Raw genomic sequence first — 14,030 nt, 5'->3', positions numbered from 1 at the left:
TCCCCTCCCCGAACAGGACAAAACAGAAAGATCTCAAGGATCTGGTGTTCTGTGAGCATAAGGGGATGAAGGAGAATGGGTTCAAGAAAGACTAAGAAATAAGAGGTCAGGGATAGGAAATGAAGATGGGGGATAAGAATAGAGGAGTGAGGCAAAGGAAAGGTTCCCAGATTTCTGGTTTGGGGGACCAGGTGGTTGATAATCAGTCATTGATGACTTTGATGAGACTTCAGTGGAGTGAGTGGTGGCGTGGGAGCCGGGGCTGGAAGGTGAATAACCACCATCTATTCCCTCCACCCTCCCGCCCCAGCCCTGCAGGGCCCTCTGTCCCAGGTTTTATTTCACCCCAAGTTACCTGGCACCAGTGTCCTTGCCCCTGATGCCTAATAGTCTTGAACTAGCCCAGTGCTCAGCATTGATTCTTAGAGGCACAGGAGACTAAGAATCCGTAGTCTGCCTCTGGTTTTTCAGAGTGGAAAGTGACTATCTTAGAGAAGAGGCAGGAGAAGGTGGCAAAACTGGGACAGACACCCACAGCTGCTGACTTTGAGGGCAGCTTCTCACCTGGCCTGTCGTCTTCTCACCTGAGAACACCTTTAGGTCATCAGCTCAGCTGCAGGTTCTCCCGTCTCACAGCCTTACCGTCGAGAAGCCAGTGACTCCGGAGTTCATGTCCCATACCGCCCTCCTGAGCCTCAGCCTCACGGGTCCTGCCTCCTCTCTTCCACGTGGGCACACTTGGAGAGATGCCCGTGTTCTCTCCAAGGCCGCTCTGCCAGCGTTCTTTCCATTCTCAGTCAGAGGCAACAACTTGTGTTCCAGTTGCTCAGGGCCTCCTGTTACCCCCACAACAATTAGTCAACAAAGGCCTGCTGGCTCCCTTCCAGATTGTTCCAGAATAGATGACCCCTCCCCTGCTTCCCCCATGTCTCCCACTTGATTATCACAGCAGCTTTTCACTGTCTCCCTGCCCCACCCTTGCCGTGCTACAGTTAATTCTCAATGGAGCAGCCAGGGCGGCCCCTTAACAGGATCCCTCCTGCTGGGAACCGACCGGTGGCTCTCCGTCTCACTTGTGGGCTTGCGCTGTGGGCAGGAAGGATTTAGATCAGACGTAACGCAGGGCAGCCAGAGGATAAGGGTTGGGAATGTTGGACTCCGGCGGCAAGGAAATCTTTGGAATGGACTTCTCTAGAGATCTTTGAGTACAATTGGCAATAGTATTATAATTCTGTAATGGCAGTAAGAGCAATGATGATGATGATAACGGTTACCATCACTAAATAATGACGGTGGTAGTGACCATAATGATACGGCTACCATGCATTGAGCTCTTCCGATATCCAGGCACTGCAGAAGCTGCTTTGCATGTGCCATTTCTAATCCTTACAGGAACCCCATGAGGTGTAGATTACGTTATACCCCTTTCACAGATGAGGAGACCAAAGCTTAGTAGTTAAGACAGTGGCTCAGCATTGTTCAGCTGTTAAGCTGTTCAGGAACTTGGATGTGTTTTTTTGTTTTGTTTTGTTTTGAGACAGGGTCTTGTCCTGTTGCCCAGGATAGAGTGCAGTGGTGCCATCAATGCTCACTGCGACATCAAACTCCGGGCTCAAGTGATCCACCTGCCTCAGGCTCCCAAGTAGCTGGGACTACAAGTGTGTGCCACCATGCCTGGCCAATTTTTGTATATTTTTAGAGATGAAGTCTCACTGTGTTGCTCAGGCTGGTCTCAAATGACCCTCCCACATCAGCCTCCCAAAGTGCTAGCATTATAGGTATGAGCCACCAGGCTGGGCCCGGAACTTGCATTGGAATTCATACCTGTCTGTATCAGCCTCAGACCTTTGCTAGGTGTAATTTGGGCTTGTTAGGTGTGATACAGGCTTGCTGGCTATAATACAGGCTAGTGGGGGTAGTGCAGCCTTGCTGGGTGTACTGCAGGCTTTTTGGGTGTAATATGGGCTAACTGGGTATAATACAGGCTTGCTGAGTGTAATGTGGGCTTGCTGAGTATGATGTGGCCTTTGTTGGTGCAGGCTTATTGGGTGTAATATAAGCTTGCCAGGTGTACTGCGGCCTTGCTTGGTGTAATATGGTCTTGTTGGGTGTACCGCCGCCTAGCTGAGTGTAATTCAGGCTTGTTGGTTATACTTCAGGCTTGTTGGGTAATTGATGACATCACATTTTGAGGTTGTATCTGGCCTCAGAGTTTTGTGAGAAGGACATAATTTTAATGACAATGCCACTTCTTCCTATTATTTTGGTCATGGCTATACAGTGTTCTTGCCCTATACTGCATATTAGTCTTCTGAATTGTTAACACAGTGTATTTGTGTATCTAAACATATCTGAACAGAAAAGGAGCAGTATAAATACTATATGACAATCTTTTGGGACCACCATGGTATATACAGTCCATCACCGATTGAAATGTCGTCATGTGGTACGTGACTACGTCCCAGCTTATTAACTGTGTTATCAGAACTTCTACATCCTTACCAATCTTTTTGCCTGTTCTTTCTGCTAGCTGTTGAGACTCCCACCTGATTGTGGGTTTATCTAGTGAATCCTTTTTATTCTGCTGATTGTTGCCTTATTTAGTTTGAAGCTAAATCATTTGGTACAGATTTGGAATTGTTGAAACTTCCTGTGAATTGTCTCCTTTATCATTATGACATAACTCTCTTGATGCAGAGTAATGCCACTTGCCCTCAAGCCTGTTTTGTCTGATAATAATAATAATAATACAGTTCAGCTTTCTTTTGATTAACATTAGTGTGGTATATTCTTTTATATCCTTTTACTGTCGAAATATCTGGCTACTTGTTTAAAACAAGTTTCTTGTGGGCAGTAGATAGCTGATTGTTTAAAAGATACAGTCTGACAATTTTGGTCTCCTACTTAAAGTATTTAGCCCATTCTATATTTATTTAATTACTGAGATAGTTGGCTGTGTATCTATCATCTTAATGTTTTTTCTATTTGACCCAACTGTCTCATGTTTATTTTTCTGTTTTTTCTTGCCTGATTTTAGACTATTCAAGTACTTCTATTATTTCACTTTCCCCTCTATTAGCTTATGAGGTAGTATATTCTTATACCAGTCTTATAGAAGCTACACTAGAGATTGCAACATGCATTCTTTATTATTGTAGTCAAATATAAATTATGTTTACCATTCCCTAATGATGCTAGATTTTTTAATAGTTTAATCTATCCCCTCTTCACTTTGGTGTTGTTGTCATGCATTTTAACTTTACATACATTTTAAATCCCACAGGCATTATTGTTATTTGTATAGTAAATTATCTGTCATAACATTTTGTGTTTACAGCTGGCCTTGTTTTTTACTTTGACCTAAAGACCTCCCTTTTGTACTTCTTTTAATGCAAATACACTGGTGACTAATTCTCCAAGTTGCCATAGTTTATTCAGATTTCCTTAGTTTTTTACCTACTCCTTTTTCTGTCCAGGATTGCATCCAGGAACCCACATTATTTTAGTCACCACATCTCCTTTGGCTTCTCTTGGCTGTGACAGTTTCTCAGACTTTCTTTGTTTTTGGTGACCTTGATGGTTTTGAGGATGACTGGCCAGATATTTTATAGAATGTCCCTCGATTGGGATTTGTCTGATGTTTTTCTTATGAACACTGAGTAGTGTGTTTTTGGAAGGAAGACCGCAGAGGTAAAGCACCCTTCGTATCAAGGGTACCTACTATTAATATGACTTGTCACTAGTGATGTTGAGCCTGGTCACCTGGCTGAGGTGTAATTTGTCAGGCTTCTCCACTATTAAGTTACTCTTTTTTTTTTTTTTTGCTTTCTCTCTCTTTCCATACTGTACTCTTTGGAAGAAAATCACTATGCACAGCCCACATATAGGGAAGGGGGATTTATAGTGCTCCACCTCTTTAAAGGCAGAGCAACTCTGTACACGATTTGGAATTCTTCATGGAAGATTGTCTCTTCTCCATTTATCAATGTATGCAGTCCATTATTGATACTGGTATGGACTCATGCCTCATTATCCTTTAAATATCTGATCCTTAATGGTTTTTCCTTTTTCACTCCTGATGTTGGTAATTTTTTTTATCTTTTCTCTTTTTTTCTTGAATAGTCTAGCTAGAGATGTGTCACTTTCATTGATCTTTATATAAAACAAGCTATGGTTTTATTGATTTCCTCTATTGTTTGTCCATATTCTATTTCACTGATTTCTGCTCTTTTCTTTATTTCTTTGCTTCTATCTACTTACTTGTACTACATTCAGTTTAATCTACCTGACACACAAGAGGATTTTTCTTGGATACTTGGATACTTTGCTGGATACCTTGAGAACCTGGCGGGGTTCCTGGTGTTAAAAGCCATGTAAATGTGCCCTCCCGCCCCAGAGACAGGGCCTTCCGGACCCTCACACTCTCAAGCTAATCCACACTCAGCCTCCAGCAATTTGTCGGAATTACCACTTACTGTTCCTACCAGTTTATGGCTGCAGTGGATTCTGCGCCAGGTAAGCTGATCCTGCCTATGATTCTCTGTGTTCAGTGGTCTCTCCAGATCCTGTATTTCTCTGATGGCTCTAAGAAAAGTCATTGATTTTCAGGTTGTTTGGCTTTTTTCTTGTTGTAAGGATGGTAGCGGTGACTTCTAGGCTCTTTACATGTCAGACCTGAAAGCAAAAGTGCACTCTTACTTTTAAAAAATATATTAGCTGGAAAAACATTCTAGGTTGGCATTGATTTTCTTCTGTCGTTTTAAAGACATTCCATTGTCTTATGGCTTCCATCAGCTTTTTTTGATAAATCAGCTATCAGTCTTACCATTGCCCTTTTGAGTGTAATGTATTCTTTTTCTCTAGCAGCTTTTAAGATTTTTCTCTTTGTGGATTTCAGCAGGTTTACTACGATTTGTCTCATACAGCTTTCTTTGTATGAATTGTGCTGGAGTTTGCAGTTTTTTTTTTTTGAATCTGTAGGTTGATGAGTTTAGTAAGTTGTGAAAAATTCTCAGCCATCATCTCCTCTCCTTGTACTTATGCCCCATTCTCCTTACCCTTCTCGGACTCCAGCTGTGTATGTGAGCCCTTTGCACGGTGTCCCACATGACTCTCTCACTCTTGTGTGCATTCCCCATCCTGTTTCTCTCGGTGCTTCAGTCCCAGTTCTTAACACTGATCTATCTTCCACTTTGTTAATCCTGTGTTCTGCTTTTTCAATCTGTGGTTCATTTTATTCATATAGTTCTTAATTTTAGTATTGTATTTTTCAGTCGTGGGATCAATTTTACATATTCCATGTCTGTTTTTTCTTTTGTTTCAATATATTCATACATTTTCTTAAGCATATTTATAGCTATTTAAAAATATTTTTCTGTCACTTCCAGTGTCTGGTTCACCTGTGGATCTATTTTTATTTTCTGTTTTGTTTTTTTTTTTCTTGATTTTGGGTCACATAGTCCTGTCTCTTGGCATGCCAGGTAGATGTTTATTGAGTATTGGATATTGTTTATTAAGGAAACTGAGAGGCTCTAGATAATGGTCACCCTTTGCTTTGCTAGGCAAACAGAGTAGGAACTGATAACCTTAGTCCACTTAGGAACTGAGTGGATTTGAGGCTGGATTGCAGTTTTCGCAAGACTCTGTTTTCTTTTCTTTTGCTATTTTCTCTCTTTTCTTTTTTTTTGCTATTCCTGTTCCTAGGGCAAAGCCCTCCAAAGTTTCTAACTCAGAGCTTGTGTTGTTCCTGAGCACCTGTCCCCTGAGAGATCCTGAATTCTAATTCTTGTTGCCTCAGGACCACAAGATGACCAAAAAATCTCTTCTACTTTTGAGAGGTTTTTTATCTTGATTCTTAGTCTTATGCCCCACATAGCTTATGAATTCAGCAAATATCTTGAGGGGAAAACTGGTCAACTATTGGGCCCATTTTTGCTTCTCACTTCTTACCAAGAATCCAGCCATTCAGGTGTCTTACTCTTTCTCTTATGTTTCCTTTAGAAACAGGGTCTTGCTCTGTTGCCCAGGCTGGAGTTCAGTGGCATGATCATAGCTCACTGTAACCTTGAACTCCTGGCTCAAGCAATTCTCCCACCTCAGCCTCCTAAGTAGCTGGGAAAATAGACGCACACCACCATGCCCAGCTAATTTTTAAACTTTTTGTAGAGACAAGATCTGGCTATGTTGCTCAGGCTGGTCTCGAACTCCTAGCCTAAAGTGATCCTCCTGCCTTGGCCTCCCAAAGTGCTGGGATTACAAGCATGAGCCACTATGCCTGGCCCAGGTCTCTCATTTTGGTCTCTCCAGTCTCATAAGCTCATCACAAGCTTTACTTGTCCTTCTGTCTGCTGGTAGTGGCCTTCTGCCTGGGCCATCTGCCCTAATCCTAAGCCCCTTGCCCTGCTCCCAGAATGGACGAATGGCTCACTTTCCTCAAGCTTCTGCCTTCTCTCAGAATTTTGTCCCTTTGGGTCCTGGTTGCCTCAGCAGCTCTCTAATAGATGTTTTGATGTATAGAATCTATAGACTCAGCAAAAAAATAAAACAAAATCAACCCCATTAAAAAGTGGGCAAAAGATATGAACAGAAACTTTTCAAAAGAAGATAGACAATGGCCCACAAACATATGAAAAAATGCTCAACATCTCTAATCATCAGGGAAATGAAAATCAAAACCACAGTGAGATATCACTTGACTCCAGCGAGAATGGCTTTTATCAGAAAGTCCCAAAACAACAAATGTTGGTGTGGATGTGGAGAGAGAGGAACACTCATACACTACTGGTGGGACTGCAAACTAATACAACCTCTATGGAGATACACTACTGGTGGGACTGCAAACTAATACAACCTCTATGGAGATACCTCAAAGAACTAAAAGTAGAACTACCGTTTAATCTCGCAATCCCACTACTGGGTATCTACCCAAAGGGAAAAAAGACATTCAATAAAAAAGACACCTGCACTCAAATGTTTATAGCAGCATAATTTACAATTGCAGAGATGTGGAAATAACCCAAGTGTCCATCAATACATGAGTGGATTAATAAAATGTGATATATGTATACCATGGAGTACTACTAAGTCATTAAAAAAATGTTGAACTAAAATCTCTTATATTAACCTGGATGGAACTGGAGACTATTCTTCTAAGTGAAGTATCACAAGAATGGAAAAACAAACACCACGTGTACTCACCATTAAATTGGAACTAATCGATCAACATTTATGTGCACATATGGAAATAACATTCATTGGAAATCAAGCTGGTTGGAGGGGGAGGCGGGAATGGGTAAATTCATACCTAATGGGTACAATGCACACTATGGGGGGGGGATGGGCACACTTATAACTTTCACTCAAATGTTACAAAAGCAATTTATGTAACCAAATGTTTGTATGCCTGTAATATTCTGAAATAAAAAATAAATAAATTTTTAAAAATAGAGTCTGAAGCCAAGCTGCTAGGGTTCAAATCCCAGCTCTGCTTCTTAATAACTGTGTGCCCTTGGGAAAACCTCTCTGTGTTGAGGCTTCCTTATCCTACATTGGAGATTATAGTCATAGCTACATCATTGGATTGTTGTAAGGATTCAATGAGGTGATATGCATGTATTAGTTTCCTAGGGCTGTTGTAACAAATTACCACAATCTAGGGAAGCTATCCTGTTGTTTTAAGCAAAACAACAGAATATATTCTGTCATAGTTCTGGAAGCCAGGAGTTTGAAATGAAGGTGTCAGCAGACCCATGCTCCTCTGATGGCCCTAGGGGAGGATGCTTCCTCACCTCTGCCAGCGTCTAGTGGCTGCTGGCATTCTTGGGCATCTTTGATTTGTAGCCGTGTCACTCTAATCTTTGCCTCTGTCTTCACATGGCCTCTTCTATGTCTGTGTCTTCACATCATGTTCCCCTCTCTGTGTATTTCTGTCCAAATTTCCTTCTTGTTATAAGGATACCAGTCATTGGATTAGAGACCCACCTAATCCTGTATGACCTCGTCTTAACTCGCTTACATCTGAAAAGACCCTATTTCCATTAAAGGTTCCATTCATAGGAACTGGGAATAAGACTTCAAGATATCCTTTAGAGGACATAATGCAACCCTCAATAATATCTAAACCTTTAACATAGTGCCTAGCACACGAGGGCAGGGACTTTGCTGTTTTGTTCACTATTGTATGCCCACTGTCTGTCATATAGGTCAGAAAAATCTGTAGAATATTAATTAATAATTTATCAACCTTTATTTTCTGCAATACAAATATATTTTCCAAATCTATCATTTGTCTTTCTGTTTTATTATACTTCTATCTTTTGCCATTAAAATATTTTATTTTTGGCCGGGGGCGGTGGCTCACGCCTGTAATCCTAACACTCTGGGAGGCCGAGGTGGACGGATCGTTTGAGCTCAGGAGTTCGAGACCAGCCTGAGCAAGAGCGAGACCCCATCTCTACTAAAAATAGAAAGAAATTATTTGGACAGCTAAAAATATATATAGAAAAAATTAGCCGGGCATGGTGGCGCATGCCTGTAGTCCCAGCTACTCGGGAGGCTGAGACAGGAGGATCGCTTGAGCTCAGGAGTTTGAGGTTGCTGTGAGCTAGGCTAACGCCACGGCACTCACTCTAGCCTGGGCAACAGAGTGAGACTCTGTCTCAAAAAAAAAAAAAAAAAAAAAAAAAAAATATTTTATTTTTATGCAACCAAATACATGTACTTTCCTTCCTTTTGTAAAAAAAATATATTCTGAGTTTGTAGCATTGGTTAATAAGGTGTTATTCCTCCACCTCCCAGTCTCCTAGACTTTCTTGCAAGGATTTTGTTTGTTTTAATAGACTTTATTTTTTAGAGCAGTTTTAGGTTTACAGCAAAATTTAGTGGAAACTGCAGAGAATTCCCATGAAACCCCTGTCCCCACATGCACAGCCTCCCCCACTATCAACAGCCCTCACCAGAGGATACGTTTGTTACAATCTCTGAACCTACATTGAAATTATTTAATATTATAATTTCTTGTGTATAGAAGAAGTGAAATTTCTGGGTCAAAGAATATTCACATTTAAATGTTTAATGCATATTGCCATATTGCATTTCCAAAGATCCTATCAAATTCATTCCTACCAGCAGTGTTTGGGAGTTCCTAATTTCCAAATGTTTACCAACTTTGGGTATAATAAAGTTTAATATATGCTAATATGCTAGCCAAAATTATATTCATTGTTTTAATTTGCATTTCTTTGATTTTAGTGAGCCTGAACCTATCTTTCCTATTGGTTTCTTGCAAGAATTTTTATTGTTTCTTTTAAAGTGTAGATGCTTAATCCATATGGAATTAATTTGTATTTGTGATGTAAGATGGGGCTCCTCTTCTATATTTTCCCTCAGAATTGAACTATTACCTTTGTCATTTATGAAATTCTCATTACACTAAGGTCTACATCTGAAAATTTCCATTCCACCGATTTATACGTCTATTTCTATACTATTTAATATAAATAAAAATTGAAGTCTTTCCTCAATTTTCTTCCTTTTTTGTATGTTCTTGGCTATTCTCAGACCAGGTTTACCATATAAACTTTAAAATCTTTTTATCCATTTACCCTTAAGTTGCATTATGGGGATCATAATTGGACACATATTAAATTTATATATTAAAAATGTGTCTGCTTTTGAAGTCAAGAAGAAAGAACGTAAAGGAACGCAGAGAAAGAGTGACAGAGAGTTCTGTAATTCCCGGGGAGAATGTGTCAGTGTAGCTTCAGCGTTTCCTGTTGCACTTGAGTTTGTCCTGAGCTTTGGGCCTCCGAGTTTGTTTCCACTTGCCCTTTGAACAACAGATCTGATCTCCAGGACTTGAGAACAGCCTCTCTGAAGTAGGAATGGTTTGTCTGCTTTTATCCTCAGTGTTCAAAATACGTTATTGAAATACTGAATTCATTTGCCCATGGAACACGCTAAGATTTTACACATATGTGCAAAAATAAGCTGGGTTCTGGATATGTGCTTCTAAAATTAGACATTCTGGTTGATATACAAGTTATGCCTGGAATTTCCCTTGACACTGAAAGGCTGTCAGATCACCTCATCTTTTATTCCAGGCTGAGGCTGTCTCATCTCCCAGTTTTTGAAAGTTGCAGTTAGGTTGAGCATTTTGTCATTCTGTGCCATCTAAACACAATTTTAGTCTTGTTAGTTTCTATGGGGATAATATATTTTTACAAAATAAAAACAAACTGAACCAAATCATCATCATCGTCATTGTCATCATCATGCCTGCAGCAAAAAAGCAAAGAAAAAGTATGTTTTACAGCTTTGTGATTGCTGTCAGCAAACCATCAGTCTGTCTTGAAGGTCCAGAGTTGGGCAGAAGGTTGGAAGAAGGATTGTTTTTGGAAGTGTGGTGCAGTTCCATCCACTATGGATTTGATGAAATTATTAATAATTTGATGACCAGATCTAGCCTATGGATTAGAAATTTCTAGATTTGGGCCAATGCTTGAATTGTGATCATGGCATGTTTCTAGTGGTCATAGCATTGCTCCCAAATTAACAGAATCCCACAGCTTCAGAGCTGGAAAGGACCACCGAGCTCGTGTTCTGGCCATTATCCTCTCCCTCCTCACTCCTGCCTGTTATTCGCTGCTCAGTGGATGGCATGCGCTTGCCTGGCCACTCAAGTGTGACTTTCTTTGGTAAGGAGTGTGCTGGGCCTGTGCTCCCACTTTCTGAAATCTGCTATTCAAAGAGCTTGCCCAAGGAAGTGACTGTCCCTTCAGTTCGGTCCCCAGAAGAAATCTTTGTGGAATAGGCCTAAACCCGACTGCAGCCTGGAGCCAAGCCCAGTCAACCTGCAGCCTGAATCAAACACCCAGCCAAGCTATCTCACATCAGCCAAACTGCACTTGACCTGCTGGCCTGTTAGTACAAGAATAAATGCTTGTTTTGTTGTAATCCACAGAATTTCGGGTGGCTCATCATGCTATTGCTGACTCATAGAGTCCCTATCCCTGTTGTAGAGCTATTCTAAACATGGCAGACGGTCCCCAGGCTGGGTCATTTGGATGGGGAGCAACACAGCTCCCAGCGTGTGGACTCTGTGCAAAAGGAACCACCACTGCCCACTGCCAGAGCCTCGGCTGTGTGTCTAGATTCTGTCGCCAGTGCTGGGTTGTTGTCAGTGGCTCCCAAGCTTCCCTGGGCTGTAGCACACACACCAGAGTTGTTTGAGTGGCTCCTTACTACTTGCATGTGACCTTGAGGCGGGTTCGTGCATCTCTGGGCATCAGGTTCCTCATCTGTAAGTGACGAGGTTGAAGCTGGCAGTCTCTGGTCTGAGTCTACGAGACAGGGTTGTCCCGGGAGGCCTGTCTGACACGTGTTCAAGTCTTAACTCTACCTCTTACCAGCTGTGTCTTTCTAGAAAACAGGTGGATTAGCCTTCTTAAACTATGGCCTCCTCATTTGTAAAATGGGGTTGGCCGTACATTTGTTGAGGCATTGTTGTGAGGTTTAAATAATACACTGTTTGGAGGCAACTTAGTCCCATGCGGCCCCTAGTACATCCTCGGTCAAATGCTCTTTCTCAGTGACCCTTGGGGAGCTTCCATTCACCCCGGGAGCCAGGAAGGAGCGTTTACAGCTCAGAAGCCGGCTCTGGCCCCTGGTATTATGCCACCCGTGGTGGGGCCGTGCACAAGATGCTCACCCATTAGCCGACCCCACCACCAGCAATGTCCTCCCGTAAGGGGCTTTTCATGCGGGATGTTCTGTGTCCTTTGAACATCCATTTCATTCTTCACAGCGTTCCTGTCAGTTAAGATACGAAGAGGAAACCCCAGTCCTTTATCTGCACCATGACTGGCAATAGCATTTTGAGCCAGGTACACTTGTGACCTGTGTATGTGACCATGTCGTGTTCGTCTCTCACCTGGGGTTGTTTGGCTTTGCAGGTTCCGTCTTGTTGGGGGCTGCATGGACAGGCAGATGTGTGTGTCTGAAGATTCTAGGAAGCATTTGCCAAAAGAATTTGAATTTTCTATTCAAGTACAAATTAGATCTATTTTGAAAGTTCCATATTCTTTTCCAGCCATGGTCATCTTGTCGCTAGTACCTGACTTGCATGTGATCCGATAATCGTGATGACTGGAATTCTCAGCTCTTGCCTGCATCCTGGATGACACAGTTCCGTGGTGGCAGGTGGTTCATAGGTGGGGAGACACCTGAGTTTGGTGCCTGTTTCATTTTGTCTGTGAATGTGTGTGTAAAGAAATAGAAATACTATTACCTATTAAAAATAAAACCCATAACTCTCTTTAGTTTTATCACAAAAGAACTTAGGCCACATGATTTCCAGGCAGGGAGAATTGCTAAAAAAAAGTCTCCAGATTTTGTGCCCCAGAATCCCACATTCTCTTCAGGGTGTGTCCTTTAAATCTCTCACGTAAGTACAGACATGAATCTTTTCCTTGGTTCCCCCTAACTAACATTTGCCAAAGAGAACATCACTAACCGTGGTAGGAAGGGAAGAACAAGAAAGGAATTGTGGCTGATACAGCACAAATGCAGTGAGATATCCAAGCCGGAAGTCTCTGCGCTGCAGGTCGAAGAGCTGGCACAACTTCACAATCCCTATCCTTTGTCCCTTTCCTCCTGGTTCATTGTGTATGTCTCATAGGAAAGTGCCTTTCTGTCCTGCATCACAGTATTCTTGATGTTCTAACTCCTTCCTAGCCAAGGCTGAATGGCCACTTTGCACTCCGTGTGCGTGGACATGGACTTTCTTCATCAGACTCAAGGTTCCTCCAGACAAGACAGCAAGAATCCGGTGCTTGCTGTTCCCTATGTCGACGTCCCTCCTCTTCTCTTCGCTCAACACTTATTGAGCATCTGCCATGTCCTCTTGGGTTATGGAGGTGAACAAGAAGTGCTGGTCGTACCTCTATCCACCAGCAATTTCTTGGGTGCCTGCCATGTGCTGGGCTCTGTACGAGGGACTGTCTATGCTAGAATTAAACAGACAATTTTTTTTTTTTGTCACCAAGGCTAGGGATGACTGGGAAGGCTTTCCCTGAGCTAGTGACACCTGTATCTGAAGAATGTGCTCATTATAGTATCCAGCGAGTATTACTGGGAGTTCTGTTTCCAATATGGCTAAGTAGGCTTCTACTGGACCCATCTTCCCACAGGTATCAAGTATAAACACTGGGCAACATTAAATAAGTACGTAAATACATAAATAAATAACAAAGTACCTGAAGGCTCTGGAAAATGAAATGAAACAAGCAGATTCCGAAGAGCATCAAATCTTGAAGATGGAAATAGCATGGGTGCGTTCCCATTTTTTACAGCTTTTCACCTGAGTGAAGGCTGAAGTTGGTACCACATAAATGGCAGATAAAACACTGGTAGGAAACTTACAGCCTTTCTGGCCCGAAGAACCAGAGGGAAGAGGCCTGGGCAACTAATGCCACTGGAAGGTAAAGAAGGGGGTGGGAGAGGTGGAGGGAGTAGTTTGTCACTCTGAGCAAGTTTCTTAGTGACATGCCTCTTAGAAAAGATCAAAGGAAATGACTTGAATGGTTAAACGTTTTTTAAGTCTGTTTGTAATTGTTGCAGTCTAGCCTTCCGTTGTATTGTAAATCGCCTCGGAGGCTGTGATCAATCTAGTTGGTTTACTGCTTGTGTTCATCTTAGAAATGAGAGTGGTGCAAGGGGAGCCTGGAAAGAGGCCTCAGAGACATCGGTGTTTGTAGAATGCTCGGTGCCTTTTCTGGGAACTGCACTTGCTGGGTTTTGTGCCTTTGTGGTGCTCGGCACCCCTTGGGGACTGCAGGCCTACAACCCCTGGGCAGGCTGCTTGTAGCATAGCGACACTCCTGGTGCTTCAGAACCCTCCAGGCTGGGAAACATTTGCCTACAGACATTTTCTTACTATCCATCGCATATGTTTTTATGAAAGGACTGAGAAGGAGGAATTTGCAATGAATAATTCATGTGTCATTGTTTTCAAAATATAAAGTTATTTTTCA

At 42.1% G+C, this 14,030-nt stretch overlaps 1 protein-coding gene across 1 annotated transcript in view; it reads left to right on the top strand.

The window, feature by feature from the left end:
* EFCAB6 (EF-hand calcium binding domain 6) overlaps positions 1-14,030 on the top strand; it is a 201,151-nt gene that overhangs the window by 90,043 nt on the left and 97,078 nt on the right. The window lies entirely within an intron of this gene.

The sequence above is a fragment of the Eulemur rufifrons genome, chromosome 16 (assembly GCF_041146395.1).
Source record: "Eulemur rufifrons isolate Redbay chromosome 16, OSU_ERuf_1, whole genome shotgun sequence".
NCBI classification, from domain to species: domain Eukaryota; kingdom Metazoa; phylum Chordata; class Mammalia; order Primates; family Lemuridae; genus Eulemur; species Eulemur rufifrons.
The sequence above is the reverse complement of the archived record's forward strand: the minus strand, read 5'-3'. Positions and strand labels throughout refer to the sequence as shown.